Below are 16,420 nucleotides of genomic sequence, written 5' to 3' on the forward strand. Positions count from 1 at the left end.
ATACTGTGACTGTGCCTCTTTTGTGGCACATTAAAAATACAATTTAATATATTGCCAGAGAAAAGAAATGTTGCTCTTTTACCTTTGACTTATCTGATAACTAAGCCAAAAACATAATTCACTAGCTCTTAAATTGCAGTTCATCATAGCATGAAGATGGAGTTTCATTTTACAGATGAATGCTTGCACAGTATTTTTGTTTTTGTGTGGATAAACTGGGAACAAAATGATAAAAGTTAAGTAGCATGTTCAGACACCCATCCAACAGGCTGCTAGCACAGCTGTGAAGACACACATGTTCAAGAAGGCTAGAGTACAAAATGCTTGTTATGTAAGAAATGTTTCGATAAGAACAGACCATTGAGTCTAACCTAGCTTCTTAATTTTTATTTAGCTAATGAGACCTGAAATCAGGATTTACTGGTTGCCAAATCACAACTGCACTGCTTGGTAGCTTATTGCATGTATCTGTTGTTGTTTGCGTTGTCACTTATGCACAATTAGGGACCTTCTGGAGGGCTCAGGAAAGCTGAACAATTCCACCACTGAGCTGAAGGTGGCATTGCTGCTAACTGTATCACTTGTTTCCTTCACAATGTCAGACAATGAGCAGCCCAGCCCTGACCAGCACCACTATTTCCAGGTATATAATATGAGTGAGGCACCTGGCTATGGAGGCCATCTTTTGAACCACAGAGTAGAATGGATATGGAGCACTCTAGTCAGGAGTTTATTTTGTTGTGCGATTACTATGTTTAATCACTGCTTAATGTGTCCTAAAGGACTCATTTTGTTTTAACTGTTTTATTTTGTTATTAAATGGGGGTGGTCGGTTGGCACCCCAAAATTTTCAGAATCTTCTAGCATTCTTCAGTTTATATTTGGCGTAGTCTTTCAGGTTCCTTGGAGAGGCATGGACAACCAGACGGACGTAGGGAATGCTGTACGACAGCTAGTAGATGAGATGGCCTAACTCCAACTTTGAGTAGAGCCACAATGAGCCAAACTGGGAGAGGTCAGAGCTGGCTGATGGGAGCATGCATAAGTGCCTTGCAACTGTTGATGTCCCTTCAACCATGCAATGACATTGATGATTATATTTTAATTTTAGAGAATGGCCAGACACCAGCACTGGTCGAGAGAAGAATGAGCCCAAATAATGGTCAATTTCCTTACTGGCCATAAATCATTCCAAAAAAATTTTACTTCTGTCTTATGGAGGGCATCAGCCTGAAGTAAGTGATAAGGCAAGGACAAATGAAGCCACAGTGCTCGAAAGTTGCAGCCATTCATGACTGGCCCTAAAAACAAACTAAATAGGAAGTGCAGGCTTTCTTAGGACTCGCAAGTTATTACCACCAGCTTGTACCTCAGTTCTCAGAAAGGGCTGTGCCTTTAACCTAACCCGGAAAAAGACTCATAACATAGTGATGTGGAACCCTAAAGCCATGGCTGCATTCTGTGACTTCAAGAAGGTTCTGACCTCTTCTTCTGTGTTATTGTCTCCTAACTTCTCTTTACTTTTTTTCCTCTAGACAAATGCATCTGACACTGAACTCCGTTCCGTGCTAAGCCAGATCATTAAAGGAGCTGAGCATCTCATCATGTATGTTGGCCAGAAACTGTTGGAGTTGGAGATGGGGAACGTTGCCAGAAAGTGTTAGCTGCTAACCATTAAATGTTCATTACTCAACTTTGATATCACCTCCTGGAGCAGGAGTTTACCCTAGTGACAGACCATGCTCCCCTGTAATGGCTGGTACTTCATAAGGAGTGAAACCCATGGGGTACCTATTGGTTCCTGGAGCTGCAGCCCTACATGTTCATGGTTCATCATCGTCATGTGTTCTCCACTCCAACGCAGATGCTCTCTCCCATGTCAGAAACCTCTTGGCAAGGTCTGCCCGGTCCGCATGCCATGTCATACATACATGCTTACAGACCTTCTAGAGGGCTAAAGTAAGATGACCTATTGCACCACCAAGCAGGAGGGGGCACTGCTTCTAAATGTATCTCTGGTTTCCACCATAGCACTGACCTATTCACTGAAAGACTATAAGTGGGGCATCCTGCTATGGAGGCCATCTTTTGACTCACTGAGAAACCAGAGTCAGAGCACTCTAGTCAACATGATTAACTATTTTCAGGTGCAAATGAGGGATAGAACCAGATAAAAGATGGGGTGCCAACAGGGCTACCTTGTTTACTGTCCAAGTGCAAAACAATGAACAAAAATGAATTTGCAGTGACACAACATAAATCAAGTGTAACATGCCCCTTTAGCTTCTGTGGTTTCTCAAAACTATCAGCTCTCTCAAGTGGGTCTAGGTTGACGAACTTCATCATGTGGGACTTCGGTCCTTGGACTGAGATGCCATCTTCCAGGAGCCCTCAAATTTATGTCATACTGACCGGAAGAGGCATGGTTTAGTTGAAGGGGGCCATGGCTGAGGCTCCCTCACTAGGTGGAGAAAAGAGATGGTTTTATTAGCAGTGGCACCCCCTTTTGCCCTGGTGAGGTACCTACCTTGTCTAAGCCTGGAAGGTGCACCTCAGGCACCCATATGTGACACGCCCCCCTCCCCTCTTAGCCAAGCCCAGCAGGGTGGGTGGACTTCACTGTGAGATTGTGGATCTGGAAGAGGACATTACAGTGTAGAATGGTGAATGTTTATGGCCGGAGGCTGAGGAATCACTTGGTGATGCAGGGGTTGGGAGACCAACCATTGTAGAGTGGTATGATCTGTCCCCAGAATGAATTCCCACTACAGTAGGTAGTACTGAGGCTAGGGCCTCCTGTTCAATCACCATGGACTGTCTTTCCCAGTCCAACAGTTTCTGGCAGAGATACATTATGGGGTGTTTTAGCTCAATCAATGACTTAGCTTAGCACAGCACTGAGTTCAGTGTCTGAGGCGTCAGTCTGGAGGAGGAATGTTAAAGAGAAATTAAAGGTAAGTTGTACAGGAGCTGATGTAAGGGCCACCTTCAAGTCAAAGAATGCAGTTTCTGACTTAGCTCTCTATGCTACCATGTTGGATGCCTTCTTCTTTGTGAGGCCCATTAAAGGTGCTGCCTTATGTTGTGCAGCCATAACCAGTTGCAAATGGCAATAACTTTGAACCACTGGGGTCTGACTTCTCCCCCAACCACCACGTAACCCAGGTACTTAGCCTTGGTCAGCCCTAAACAACATTTTTGTGTGTTGATCCTGAGACCAGCATCTTGGAGGGTGGCTGAGAGGTGTTGCCAATGTTCCTCCAAGGTGCCATAATAAATGACAATGTAGTCAATGTAGACAGGAAGGTTGTTGGGGCCCGGTGTAGTCCAAAGGGTAGGATGTAGTACTGCCAGTGGCTACTATGGCTGCTAAAATGGTATTCTCCTTTGTGAACTCTATCAAGGGATCTGCCAGTAGCCCTTCATCATAATGAAGATGGAAAGGTATTGAGCACCACCTAGATGGTCCAGGAGGAGGTCCACCCTCAGCATGGGTTAAACGTCAAACCGGGAGACCTGGTTTAACCAACGGAAGTCATGGCTGTAGTGTCAAATGCTGTTGGGCGTGGGACTAGGGGCTGTGGCTGTCCTCAGTCACACCCAGATGCAGGATACAGTTCACTTCCAGCTTCCCTTTTGGCATTTTTGCTCTGTGGAAGCAGTATGATCTTCCTTTACTATGACCCTAGGTTCAGTCACAATGTCACAATGTTGTGAGCTATCAGCACAGTCTGCCCTAATCTAGGGTCAGCCAAGTTCTGCAATTTGGCAATGGTGGTGGCTAGCTCTTGCCTCCACAGAGAACTGTGGTTTTCCCTGTATTTGAACTTTGTGTCATCCCCATATAAGGTCGTTCCAGGAGGAGTTGCAGCACCTCATTCAGCCCGGTCTACAGAAGCATCTGCATTCCTTTGCAAAGGTCAAGAAAAAATTATTCCACTTTAAATGAGGTGGGCAGGGAATGAAACTGATGTAGCAGGGAGGCTGGAGAATTAGGTACAGTACTGCCTAATGCAGTGGGATCAGAGGTCACGGCTGGCATTAACACACCTGCTGCATCGTTGGCCTCATCCCTGATGTTGCCAATATCATACAGGTTCACCATGCTGTTTCCTGGTCATTAGTATGGTGGCGTATCACCTTGGTGTGGTTTGTCTTTGTCCATTGCTAGGTTCTGTTTCGTGAACAGACACTGGGTGGTCCTCACAGGCTTCTTTTTTGCAGCCACTCTCTTCCCAGTATCACAGCATGTGGAAAGTGCATCACTACCACCATGCACAGCCGTCTGAGGCTCCTTTGGGCATATAGGTAGCAGATGTATACAAGTAAGAATGACCTATTTTCCATCGTAGTATTGTTGTGGGTCGAAATGGCAGTGTTATTGATGAAGTCATATAGTTCGAGGACAGGATGTCCGTAGACTAGCAAGGGCCTGTAAAGGGAACCAAAAGGGCTTAGCTGCAGTCGTGTTTCCATACCTCTCTCTGTGAGCCCAGCTGCAGTACACCATACGCTCTGCCTTGGGACAGATGGATATTACATGCCCCAGCTCCCTGTAGTGGTAGCAATGGATTTGCACCGAGGAATATTCACTTCTTCAAGGTGGAGGCTCTGGGTCTTTTATGCCAGGCTGTGGTGTTAGTGCATGGGACACTGTGGTGTGCCCTTTGTCCCTGAGGCTTCTCACTCAGCAGGGTGGTGCAATGTCGCTCCTCAGTGTTCACCAGCTCCTTCATGGTCGCCCAGGGCTATCTCCGGACGGGGCTCACAAGATGTTCTGGGGGAGTAAGGACAAGTTAGGCCACAGCAACCATGTCCACCACCTGGTCAGCTGTATTCTCACCGGATAAAAGCCAGAAGGCCTGCTTGCCCCACAAATCAAGCACCTGTGCTCACACCAGGAGGTCACAATTGGGCTGCCAGTTCCAGCAGTGCTGTGCCTGACAGACTGGGGTGACATAGAATTAGTGAGGGTATTAGAAATAAACTTGATCCCTTAGGCTTAAAAGTCAAGGTGGAGGTAAAGAATTTAGAGGTAATCATTGACTCTGACCTACAGTTTAAATTTCATATTACTAAGACTACACTTTTTCACTTAAGGAATATTGTAAAAGTTAGATCTCTTATAATCTTACAAGATGCTGAAAAATTAGTTCTTGCTTTTGTTTTTAGTTGACTAGATTACTGTAATGAACTTTTAACAGGACTACCAAAGACAGACATCAATCAGCTGCAATTAGTGCAGAATGCAGCAGTGAGAATCTTAACTCAAAAAAGAAAATTCGAGCACATCTAACCAGTTTTATCATTGTTACATTGGTTACCTGTGTTATTCAGAATTGACTTTTAAATACTATTAATGATTTAAAAGACTTAAATAATCTTGCTTTGTCCTATATTTTGTAGTGCTTGTCCCCGTACACTTCAAGACATAACCTTAGATCTTCAAATGGAGGCTGTTTATAATTCCAAGAGTCAACCTTAAAAGAAGTGGTTAGGCAGCCTTTTGTTATGCACCTAAACTCTGAAATACTTTACCAGTAGAAATTCACCAGGCCAATACTGCGGAACATTTTAAAAAACTGCAAAAAAACATATTATTTTAATTTGGCTTTTTTGTACCTACAATTTAGCTATAAACCTAATAAACTATATGGGCATAGAATAATCATATTCTTCAAGGATCCACAATTATTTTTGTCTCTACTCTTCTACTCTACTATTCAATCTCTACAAGTACCACCACAACTCTAAAGGCAAAATACAAGAATAAATAAGTCTACCTATGGTTACAGCTGTGTGACCTGTTGTCCAAAACGATGAACAAAAATGAGTGTGCAGTGGCACAACAGTAATCAGATATATCAGATGCCTATCTCCGGCCTATCAAAATTGGTTCTCTTGAGCAGGTCTGGACCATGTTACTATAATAAATGTAAAAGGGAATTCAAAACATCTTCCCCATAGTGCAGCATTGCAGAATCAAACATTTCATTTCTTGCTCAGATCATCTCAGTAATCTGGACTTAATAACAATGATGAACATTCTGCTGTGAATTTATAAACTGTGTCGCAAAAACCAGACATAAGAGTCATAAAAAGGTTTGGGGCAGCAACCCATATATTGGTATCCTGGCTGCAAAGTTGCAAAATGTATAACAGCACTGATGTGCACAAAACCGAGTCCAAAACAGAACTGAGGGAATAGGGAAAAGGTGGAGGCTTTTAAATATAGACATAGAATTACTAGACGCCTTATGACCAGCAGCATCGTACGTCAACGTCGCTGCCATATTGCGAGTGGCATTGCTGTGGAGTGAAGTAATTGATAAAGATGCCTCACGCATGTGCTGCTTGGAATTGTACTTACCGCTGTACGCTCCATACCAGATCACATGGACCCCTTTGTCATGTCCAGCATGGTCAAATATTGAGCTTGTCCAAGCCTCTCGAGGAGGTCATCCACTTGTGGCATTGGATAAGCATCAAATTGGGAGACTTGATTAAGTAGACGGAAGTCGTTGCAAAACCTCCAACTCCCATCAGGCTTAGCAACCAATACAATGGGACTGGACCATGACTTTCCTTGATTACTCCTAGTTCCAGCATGTGCTTGATCTCAAGCTCCACTTCAGCCCTTTTTGCCTCGGGAAGACCATATGGACGTTCTTGGACTATAACCCCGGGCTCTGTCACAATGTTGTGCTCAATCATAGAGGTCATTCCAGGGTTTTCACTCACTATCTCTGGGACAGACAGGAGAACTGTTTCCAGCTCCTGTCACTGTCTGGGACTTAAATCAGCACCAAAGTTAAGGCTAGCCATGTGAGCAAAGAGCGAGCGGGGCTGACCAGAGGAGGGATCGGGATCCGTGTCCTTCCACAGTTTCAGCAGATTTACATGATAAACCCGCTCCCTCAGCTGACGATTGGGTTGACTCACCAAATAGTGTACAAGTCCTTTCCTCTCCTTAACTTCGTAGGAACCTTCACTCTGCTCTGGTCACAGCACTCAAAACAGCTTTACTTAATTTTGTCAGTGACATCCTCTGACAGAGAAAATACTTTTATAATGCTTTTATATTTGAGTACAGCATTTGCCATTACTGATCAAGCCATGCTGTTGAACAGGCTTGACAATTATGGTAGGTGGCAGGTACTGTTCGGATATGATGTAGGTCATACTGATTTTGGTATGTACACAGATCTAATGGTCATAATACTTCATTATGGTCTGATGTTACACACTAGGGCCTTGACAGTATAGTAATTGAATCATTACAGTTTTCTTTCAACGTGTTTATGAGAAAAATTTTGAAAATATAATATTCTATTTCACTAATTTGAGGATGATGCTCACATTTGTTAATTAATCGTGTCTTTAATTAATTGATTGTTGAAACAATGCTGATGACCGCTTGTCCTTAAACATGGAAGAAACAGAAGCTCTGTTAAAAGGTGCAGAATCTGTAGACAGTATCAAGATACTGTCAGTTTTAACTCAGAAAACATTAACTAAACATTTAAACATCTAAACATTTGTGTCATCTTCAAAACTGATCTACTCTTTGTTACTTACAGGCTTGCACTATCAACACTGGCTTTCTTGCCACTAAAAATGTATGGAAGATAAAGGAATTTTCCCAGTAAATCATGTGTAATTACTTGCTATTCAACTCTATTCATGTTAACACTTTTTTTATTACCCACATGAGCTATGCTTTTTGTGTATAACTGCTCTAACAATTTGCTCTGCTGGCATGATCTTTAAGGGAAGAAAACCCCACACCATTCCAGTGTACACAGATGTCTGCCAGGGACACAAACCTCTGCAGCTTTGACGGTGTATGGACAGCAGTTATCAACGTGGACGGAACAAGAAAAATTAAGCTTTAGGAGTTTGGGTGGAAGCCAACTGGAGCCCTTTAATACAACATGAATTGGAAAGAGGTGCCCAGGGAAATGAACCCTGATGCCTAGAGCCGTTAATCTGCAGCATTCACAAGATAATTAAATCTAACATGTACTGTATTTTCTACCTTATCTGGCATCATCAACAATTATTTGCTATTTCATCCATTGTTTAACCCACTATACCATGGATGAAAGCCAAAGTAACTGAGAAAAAGCTCACAAAGCCACAGGCATAACATGTAAACACCAGACAGACCATACCTGGTCGCCTGGAATTTGAACCCAAGTCTACAAGGCTGTGAGGCTGAAGCACTAAACACTGGTTCGATTTTATCACCATATTTTTGGGTTAATGAAGCTGAATGAAGCATCATAGAATTCCTGACATTTTGTACATCTGCATTTGAATATTATTCTATAATTAGATTTTGGCCTCTGCTCACTTTGGGGTATTTGAACAATAACATGGAAAAGACAGATAATCTCCAATAACTGAATATGGACATGGAGTAGGGATGTGAAACTGAGATGTGCAGAGCTTTATGGGGGTTTGGTTGGCTGTTATGGAGAAGTGACATTATTATTAATATTATTATTATTAATATTATTGTTAATATTAATATTGTTTATATATTTTAGTCTCTGCAACTATCCAGAGAATGGGAATGATGAGAAGGTTAAGATAATGGCAGAAGATACTGGCTTCATAGCCAGTGTTCTGCAGTCTTTGATAATAATAATAATATATTTTATTTATATAGCACCTTTCCCATGCTCAAGGCACTTATAGCATTGTCTTAAACCAGATAAATAAATAGAGAAGAGTAAGATAGTGAATTCAGAGAAAAGCCTAACAGACAACATAATTGATGGTCTAGCACACACACATACAGGTTACATGAGCATCTTGACATAGAAGTAAACTGAAAGAAGGGTAATAAAGTCAGGTAGAGCTAAAAGCCTTCCTGAACAGATGAGTTTTGAGATGTTTTTTAAAAGAATTCATGGAGTCAGCTGAACTAATTAATTTCGGTAGGTCATTCCAGAGTCTGGGCGCTATACAGCTGAAGGCCCTGTCACCCATGGAGTGTAGATTAGTGTGGGGCACAACAAGATTGCCAGAATCAGAGGACCTTAGTGGGCAGACAGGCACATAGTGATAGAGAAGGTCACTGATGTAGTTTGGCGCAAGGTTGTTTAAGGCTTTGTAGGTTATTGATAGATTTTATATTCAATTCTGTAAGACACAGGGAGCCAGTGAAGGTGGAGCAGGATGGGTGTTAAGTGCTCCCTGCTGTTGGTTCGAGTAAGGACTCTTGCAGCCGAGTTTTGAATAAGCTGGAGCTGTGATATAAGATTAGAAGGGGCACCTGCCAGTAGGGAATTACAATAATTGATGTGGGATGTGATAAAAGCATGGACAAGTTTCTCAGCATTAGAAAAGGAGAGGAAGGAGTGAACACGGATATGTTACGGTGGTGAAAGTAAGAAAGTTTATTAATGTGATTTATGTGGATGGAATAAGAAAGGGAGGAGTAAAAAATGGCACCAAGATTCTTTGCATTAGAGGCAGGTCTAATGAGATCACCGCCAAGATGGACTGGGAAGGAGCTCATTTTATTAAGTTGCACCTTGGTCCCAATTTGCAGGAGATCAGTTTTGTTGCAGTTTAATTTTAAAGAGTTCTGCTCCATCCAGGTATTAATTTCACTGAGGCAGGTTGTGAGCTGAGAAAGCTCTGATGAAGTTTCACTTTTAACGTTGAAACAGAGTTGAGTATCGTCTGCATAAAAATGATAACCCAGTCCAAAGCTACGAATAATATGGCCAAGGGGAAGCATATAAATACAGAAAAGAAAAGGGCCGAAAAGGGAGCTCCTTGTGTGACTGGCGCCGAGATGGATCTGTTGTTGCCAAGACTAACAAACTCTTTCCTATCAGTCAGGTAGGACTTGAACCACTGGAGGGCAGTGCCAGAGATACCCCAAGATAACACATGTAATGTTTTAGAGTCAGACATGGGACAAAGTGATAACAATTCAAACTCCTGTTTTAGTCATACATTCAAAAAATTTCTAAGCTTGTTTCATTCACTTTCAGGGCCAGGGGGAGCTAGGGTTTAACTCTGTCCCACCTAGCATACAATAGACAGCACTCTTGTATGGAATCTCAGACCATTGCAGGGTAAAAAACAACAATTATTTATATAGCATATTTTCATACAAACAATGTAGCTCAAAGTGCTTAGGCTTACATGGTCACTGGTGACAACCTAGGGACATTAGTCAACCTAACTTGCACATCTTTGGAATGTGGTATGAAAAATCAAATAACCAGAGAAAGCCCACGTCAACAATGGGAGAACGTGTAAAGTTTACATAGACTGGCCCGGAATTTGAACACAGAGTGCAGAAAATGCATTTTTTTCTGGTCTTAAAAAAATAAAGAATGAACACTAAGCCATTTGTGTGCCCCATTGCAGATAAGGATGATTGCTGTGGTGTCATTGTGATCATTCCTCTGTCTCTTAGCCCAATAAGCAGGACGTTAAACAAGAACACTGACTTCTTGAAACCTGATGGCTGACAAAGAAAGACATGTTTGTGAGTGGTTTGTTTGTATTCTCCTATCCCTTGACATCAGGCCCCTAAACTAGGCATTGCAGCCTAGACATAAAATATGTAAGTAAGTAAGAAAGAAAGAAAGAAAGAAAGAAAGAAAGAAAGAAAGAAAGAAAGAAAGAAAGAAAGAAAGAAAGAAAGAAGACTAAAATACGTCAGAGATAAGGAACATTTTCTGACTGTCTTGTTGACAATGCAGTGACCAAACAGGTGTAAAGAGGAAAATGGTATTGCTTGTCTGGGAAAAAAAGTTACTCTGAATAACATCTGAGTCACGTAAGTACAAGGAAAATCAATCATCAATAGAGTATTGTTGTTGACACAAAAGCATAGTCCTTGACTGCATGCAGACATCCCTTGAGAAAATAAGAGCCAGCTTCTAGCAGTTTCAATAGCGATTTTCGAAACCTTTCTTGAGCATTAGTCATGTTAGGCACTAAGGGCTACGCTGATCTGTCTCACCAAACATTTATTTGGTGCCAAATCTTGTTAAAGGAGATTGCTAGAAAAAGCTTCCTTAACTCTGAAGTATACAGAGTCAAGTAATGGTGTAACCGACAAATGCCTTTGTAGTTTTTTTTTTTCCAGCTGCAGCATTTAACTTAAATTAAGTACAGGAAATGTATGTTTAGGAGTGAGCAAAGAACTGATCGTGGAAAAACAGAGACTTGATTTGGAATCATTTTTTTACAACAGCTGTCTAAATTTTTTCTGTTTTTACAAAATAATTAAATGCAGAATAATCAATAGCTCCTGCCATTAATCTAACATGCAAACCTACCAGAAAATTGCTAACTGGCCTAAAGAATCACACATTTTGGAATGTTTCCCGAGGTGAAGGTCTGGAGAAGTTAATCATTGACTTTCTCTTGAGGTTATGTGATGTCTGAGTTTCCTGATAGCTTTCTCTTTTCTTTTGGGTCTCCACCCCTTTTCAATAACTGTATTGTTGGTTGTTGCTCCACAACAGTTATATTTACTTGTTAACTGTGATCAGGCAACAGCTGAGTATAAATACAAGCTTCGCTGGCCAGGATGCAAAGTGGGAGAGGGCAAGTCTACTTGCCAAAGTACACAGAGAAGTTATGTAGAACACATTTCCAGAAATATTCATATGCAAAAGCTTAATTGAATGGATTAATTAAAGGAAGAGAGGATTTAGTCTGACAAGTAGACTGAATTAAGTTTATAAAGTGACAGAATTAACATTCCATGTGCTGCCCACAAAGTAATCACTCAAAAACTATCAATATATCGATTTTCTAACTCAGCTATTTCATGGTAATACAGAGGCACTGTCTATTTCTGCTGCACGATCAGAGCCAGTTTGCAAATTATTATAAGGACCTTTGGCACAGGGTTCAGAGCTGCTCCCTCACAATTCCATTGAAGAGTTTTCTGAGTGGCCTTTTCTTCCAATGCTCTCTGGTTGACTCCCATCTCCTAAAGACATACTTGTTAGATTAACTGGTGACTTTAAACTAGTACCATGTGAGTGAGTCCATGTTCCCATGTACAATTGATTCCCACTCCAATCCAATCAAGCTGGGACAGGCTTTGCCCCTACTCAGTCATTTATAACTGAGTAAGTGGGTTGAGAAAACGAATGGTTGGAATGAAATCCAGTAGGCACATAATTCCTATTAGCAATATTCCCAGATTGATTTAGATGCTCTCTTACACTCACCTTTAATCTGCTGCATAAACTTCTTCAAATACCTGTGTAGAAGATAGCCCGGCTACAGACAGACACACAGACCCAGAATGTCCAGAACACACACTTTTATTGACTTTCAATGTCCTGCACACAATACCGTGCTCCAATACCCAACTCAACTTAATCCTTTCTTCTGCCACCTCCACTCCTCAATCGTAACCTCATTCTCCTCCACCCGACTCTGGTGGAATGAGGCGACCTCCTTTATAGTGCACCCGGAAGTGCTCCAGGTGTCCCACGATTAACCTCCGGCAGCACTTCCGGGTGTGGCGGAAGTGCCGTATGCCCAGATTCTGGAGCTGTCCAGGTGCCCCCTGGTGATGACCACGGACCCCCAGCAGGTTGAGCTTCTGAGCTCCAAATCCATGGCCCTGATGTAAACCCAGGGGGCTGCCCTCTCGTGTCCCGGGGGAGGTACTCCTGGTAGTGTGCCCATTTCCCCGGTCTTCTCATATAAAGGGCGTCCTGTCCGGGCAAGATCCCCGGCCATCCATCACACCTGAAAAAGAAACAATCTCCCAAACAGAACTATCATGCAAACAAGTCTGTACACTTATAAATGAGCTGCACATTAGAATTCATTCTCTAAACCTGTCTATTTCTATATAGCTTTGCTGGGTTACAAAGACTATCCTGGAAGCATTGAGCACAAGGCAAAAAGCAAATCGAAGAAGTACGTAGACTTCTCTACACACTTCAGCCCAGCGGATTTCTAGGATATCTTTAATATTGTTTGCTTTTTAAAATCTATTTTTATTCTGAAGCAGAATGTTCACTATTAGAATAAATAGTAGTCACGGAAGAAGGATCAAATTAAACAATAAAGTGCTTTATTATTGGCTATAACTTCAAGGGTAAATTTTTGGAAGGATGTGTCTAATGACTCTTTTTAAAGCCAAGAGATTTATTATCGGAATGATGCCTAAGCTAAAGTACTTAATCATGCCTCAGTTGACATGCTTATTGTGGAATTTCTGAAACTTAAGTAAAATTAATGAATCAAAAAGGCACTGTCAGTGTGATTATATGTTTCTTCTGATTACATGTTTAATTCTGTAAACTACATTAATGCTTTACTTGCACATTTACATGCTCTCTTGTTATGCACCAGGCCAAAGGATGATTACTGTGTGAATTTTTAATATGACATATTGTTATAAGTAGCTCTATGTCAAGTACAGCACCTCAGGTAAAAGTGCTAATGTGCCTGTTAACAGGGACCATCCCACTGTATCACTGAGTACTACTACAGGGTTTTCAGACCATCACCTTTGTGTTTCTTAGCTGTTGTTGATGTCATAATCAAAGTTTTTAAATGTGGCTGATACCTCTTCCCCAGGTGACCTACAAGATAAGGGATGCATTGCAATGGCTTAGATGCAATTTCCAAAAGCAGAGTACACAATGAGTCTGAGATTGGGATTCAACCAACAAGTTAAAAATCCAAGGTCTTAACCACTACACCATACCAACTGGAAGTTCATGTTCAATCCTCAATGAAATAACTTTGTTAATTAAACCAGGTACTTTACTTTATGGCAGCACTTATTGGATTTATGTAACTTGAGGTCACTGGAAACGGGTGTGTTGTGCTCCCAATATCTATGCAAAAAGACGAAGGTCCAAGTCTTTGGAGTCCTGGGGCCTCATGTATAAACAGTGCGTACGCACAGAAATGTTGCGTACGAACCTTTCCACGCTCAAATCGCGATGTATAAAACCTAAACTTGGCGTAAAGCCACGCACATTTCCACGGTAACTCATACCTTGGCGTACGCAATTTCTCCGCTCGGTTTTGCAGACTGGCGGCACCCAGCATCAAAGCAGTGCTACTCTTCCTGCGTGGTTACCCTTTCTTAGATCCACATCCACGGCGGCGGCTTTATCAAATACACTGAAATTAACCGCATATCGTTCATAAATTTAATGCATCTGATTGTAATTAACCTGTAACAATATAATGGTCCACAGAATGGTCAAACTACTGTTCCTGTGTGCTCATCCTTTCTTTCTTAGCTCCACATTCCTGACACGGCTTTATAAATACACTGAAATTAACTGCATATTGTTTATTAGTGTAATGCATCTGATTGTAATTAACCTGTAGCAATATAATGGGCCAGGGAATAGCCATAGTATTCCAAATACCATAACTGCTTTAGCGTTGTTACGCTCACTGCATCTTGTTCTTCTTTTTGCTGCTCCCGTTAAGGGTTGCCACTGCGGATCATCTTTTTCCATATTACTCTCACTGCACCGCTCGGAGTATTTATATCACTGTATCTGAGTGTGAATCACAGCAGCAGATGATCGGAAAGAGAATTATCGGTATACTGTTTCAAGTACACACTACCTCAACCACGGCAAAAAGCGTCAAAGCCTTTCCTGTACGGACCTTGCGTTTCAGAAACAGTTTCATCCCAAGAACTATAAACGCACTCAATCAGTCCATCAAGTGCTCCTTGTAGAACTGTTTGTACTTATAAGTACAATCACCTCACTGTAAACTTACACTACAGTTATAATATTGCACAACCTGCGCTACTTTATAAAGCGCGTATGATGACAATATCATTTTTAAGATGAAATGCAGCAAAATATGTTGCTTATAGTATACAGATAAAACATTAACTTCATTTAAATAATCTGCATTGTTAATAATTAAACAAGGACACGGTGCCGCAGCGTATAGCTAGTTCAAGGATAGCTCCTGCCTTGGGTTGTATTCTTGCTCGTGCTGAAGCGACACTGGAAGGATAGACGAACAGAATACTTAAACATGTACTATGAAGATATTTCAATGTTCCTTAAAAGTTTTGAAGAATCGGCGTTCTAAGCTTACAAATGGCTTAACGTCTATTACAGAGCTGATTGTGTGGCGATTGGAGAAAGAAAAGTATGGACAGGAATTGGAGGTTAGTACGTTTGAATGAGACAGTACTTCTGTAATAAATTATTTCATCGAAGGTCGCGCATGGCGCAGCAAGCCTCTTGCGTGAGATATGAACAATCACTGCGCCACCGTGTTCCCATGTTTAATAACATGCTTTCATTCCTATCATCATGAAAATTATATCACGTATACATCTCAGTATTTTAATTATTCAGAGAGCTGTAATATCTCGAATGTAATGCATTCTGTGTCCTGTCGGAGAAAGAGAAAGAACGGAAGCACGTAGTGATTCACACACATAGAGCACATAGAAGATCAAACACAAAACAAAGCATTTAACATGCTACTTGAGAAACTAGTAAATTAAACGATTTTAAGATGAAGTTTATGATGTTCTACTTTAATGGCAAAATAAACTACGTGATTAAAGTGGAAATTTCGAGATTAAAGTTGACATTTCATGCTTTTTTCCCCACTGTGTGCCTATGTTTTTTGTTTGTACCCTAATAAGCTTTCATATGACACTCAGACGGTGGGCTACGACTTGCCTTTTCACGGCGACTTTGATATGTGATTTCTTTTTTATTTCGGGCACTGTGCGACTTTGTGAATTTGATCTTTCGAGTTTTTCCGACACTCTGTCACTCGATCAACTTTCTTTTGTTGATTATACCACTGTTTAAAGCAACAAATATTACGTTTTTCCTTTGCCTCCACTTGGTATTCGCTGAAATTCTTATATTTTCCCCTGTGCTTTTCCCATTGTCTTTTCACAGAAGGCTATTTATATTGATTTGCATATTCAAAAAGGCGTAATTCTGGGAGGAGTTGGGGCGGGACAGAAGGCGCGTGCACGTGCGTTACTTTTCACGCTGATCGGGATTTATGTAGTGGAAGAACGTGAAAGTATGCGTGCACACAGATTCCTGCATCTGGATTTTTCTGTGCGTACGCACAATCCCGCTTTTGTGCTTACGCCATGCTATAGTGTGAGTTCTACGCACGGCGTTATACATGAGGCCCCTGGTGCTTCCTGTCTTGCTATATGGTTGCGAGACATGGACGCTATCCAGTGACCTGAGACGAAGACTGGACTCAATTGGTACTGTGTCTCTCAAAACAATCCTTGGGTACCGCTGGTTTGACTTTGTGTCGAATGAGTGGTTGCTCATGGAGTCCCCAATGAGGCACATTAAGTGGCTCACAGGATCCTCATTGTTGGGGATTTATGTGGCTGGACCAGGATAAGGGGTCGCCTACATAACCCCTGGCTGTG

The sequence above is a fragment of the Erpetoichthys calabaricus genome, chromosome 16, assembly GCF_900747795.2.
Source record: "Erpetoichthys calabaricus chromosome 16, fErpCal1.3, whole genome shotgun sequence".
Lineage (NCBI taxonomy): Eukaryota > Metazoa > Chordata > Cladistia > Polypteriformes > Polypteridae > Erpetoichthys > Erpetoichthys calabaricus.